General features: G+C 38.4%; 1 protein-coding gene across 4 annotated transcripts in view; it reads right to left on the reverse strand.

Annotated features, from left to right (window-relative positions):
- LOC106457439 (zinc finger protein 664-like) overlaps positions 1–2,643 on the reverse strand; it is a 36,922-nt gene that overhangs the window by 30,378 nt on the left and 3,901 nt on the right. The gene's annotated exons all lie outside the window — the stretch shown is intronic.

The following is a 2,643-nucleotide window of genomic DNA, read 5'->3' on the forward strand; positions in this document are numbered from 1 at the left end:
GTGGCATTTCATGGGATGGAGTTTGAGGTTTGCTGCCTTCAAATGATTGAATACTTCCTCTAACTGGGACATTTCTTCATTAAACATTGTTGCAAACACAATGACATCATCCAGGTACACTAGGGCTATCCTCCGTTGTAGGCCATCTAGTACCCTCTCAAATGCTGCTGGAAAATTGCTAAGCCTGAATGGCATCACATGGTATTGCCAGAGACCTTGGCCATAACTAAATGCAGTTCTAGGTTTATCTGCTTCAACCATTTTCACTTGATGGAAACCCGACTTTAAGTCCAGAGTTGAAAACCACCTGGCTCCACTTAGGGCATCAAGAGTATCATCAATTCTTGGCAGTGGATATGAGTCCTTTTCAGTTATACTGTTAAGAGCCCTGAAGTACACACAGTAACATTGGGTACCATCCTTCTTCTGGACTAACATGACAGGAGCTGACCATGTACTATCTGATTTCTCGACTATCCCTTCCTTAATTAGGCAATCCATGACCTTCTCCATCTCTTGTCACTTTACCGGAGCTTTTCTCCTCGGAGGGATCTTTATTAGACAGTGATTGCCTGTGTTTATTCTGTGCTCCACAAGGTCTGTGCAGCCCAGGTAATGATCTCCTTTTGAAAAAATGTCTGCATAATTTGCCAAAAGATCCCTAACCTAAAGAGCCTGAGATTATGACAAATGGACTATGCTCTTCTTACAGAAATCAGTTAAATGTTCTGGGAGAGGATGTCCTTTCTTTATGGTTATATATCTTAACATTGACTCACTCTACCTCCTGTCACACACATAACAATGCCTCTTCCTTAAGTGTCTGCTCACATTTAGAGAAATTAGCCACTGTTATGGGTATTACTTGATGACCTGCCACAAGTGACCTTTCAATCTTCACATCTGCTGGCCTGGATGGGCATTCCACAAGCATCAGGTTTCCTTGGGAATGTTCTTTTATTCTACCCCAAATTATCTTCTCTGACATAGAGGATATTGTAGTTGACTTAAGTGCTGTGACATGCAAATCAACAGAAGCAGCAACACTTACCAAAATTTGGCCATTTATCATAATTAACTACACACTTCCTCAGTAATAAGTAGTCCAACCATAGTATGCACTGGTCTTCAATGTCAGCCAAGTATATTTTGTGTCTATCCTTCATGCCCATGAGCCCAATAGTTACCCACACTGGTCCCACAACCTTGCATAACGTCCTGTCACACCACAGAGCTTCTGTATGGCTTCTGGTACTCCTTTGTGATCTAGCACCTTGACACTCACAAGGGTTTGCTCAGATGCAGAATCTATGACAAAGCCTACTGTTTGCTTGACTAAATTATCTATATCGCTGGCTTTCTTTGCCAGGCTTATAAACTAAAAAAAAGAGGGCGTCTAGCAAACACCCAGACATTCGCAGGGTTCCCCGATAATTGTAGAAACTCTAGCGCGCATGCTCCCAGTGTCACGCTACTTCCGCTGTCATAACAAAATAAATATAATAGTACTGTCTGTTGTATGTCCATGTAACTACCTCGCAGGATGTGGATGGATCTTTTTTACCACTATCTCACCTCCTGTGGATGGATCTTTAGCAAATTTGATATGGATCTTCATTGGGGTCCATGGGGAGATATAAACACATATTCAGTTTTGTGTTTTGAAGTTTTTATGGGCATTTTCACATTTTTACCATTACTTCTCACCCTGAAGATTGATTTTCATAAAATGTATTAAAGAGGTTCATTGGCTTTATGGGGAGATTCAAATGTCTATTTTGCAATTTTACTTCTATTTTGCTCCTGTTGATGGATCTTCACTAAATTTGGCATGAAGGGTTGTTGGGTTCATGCAGAGATACATGCAAATTTTACAGTTTCACATTTTATTTTTTGCAGTTTTTATGGGCATTTTTTACAATTACATATAGGGGATGCAACTTTTCATGTCCTAAGATAACCTTTCATGAATCATAACATAATGTTTTTGGACAACAGGGGCCTATTGGTCTATCTCGGCTGTTCCAGACTCTAATCGTAATTAACATTAATAAAAAATCATAAAGCCAGCCCTAATCATTCATATTATAAAGCTTATAAAGCTTTTTCTTAAACTCATTTAAGTTTACTGCCTCTACTTCTACCCTGTCAAAATTTATATTTATGTCCCCTAGTCCTACTATTCTCACAGTTAAATATAAAAATGATGATACTATTAAATCACTTTACAATCTTAAACACCTCAATCAGATCCCCTCTTCTCTTAAGTTTCCATTGTTCAATAGAAAACAACTAGCGAGCTTTCAGACTTTCTTTATATGACAACCCATCCATCCCAAGCACCATTCTAGTAACCCTTTCTAACAATTCAATGTCTTCCTAAGGTGAGGAGACACTGGACACAATACTCTAAATGTGGCCTAACCAATGAAATTATAACCTCTTTATACTCGTATTCAATATTTCTATAAATACAAACTAAAATCTTATTTGTCCTAACACTAGCAACAGTAAACTGCTTGAATGGATTAAGAGACTGATCAACTATTACACCAAGATCCTTTTCTTCCATAACACTAAGGTTATTCCATCCAAATTATACTTATAATTCAAATTATGATAACCCACATGCATTATCTTGCA

The sequence above is a fragment of the Limulus polyphemus genome, unplaced genomic scaffold, assembly GCF_000517525.1.
Source record: "Limulus polyphemus unplaced genomic scaffold, Limulus_polyphemus-2.1.2 Scaffold331, whole genome shotgun sequence".
In the NCBI taxonomy this organism is placed as follows: domain Eukaryota; kingdom Metazoa; phylum Arthropoda; class Merostomata; order Xiphosura; family Limulidae; genus Limulus; species Limulus polyphemus.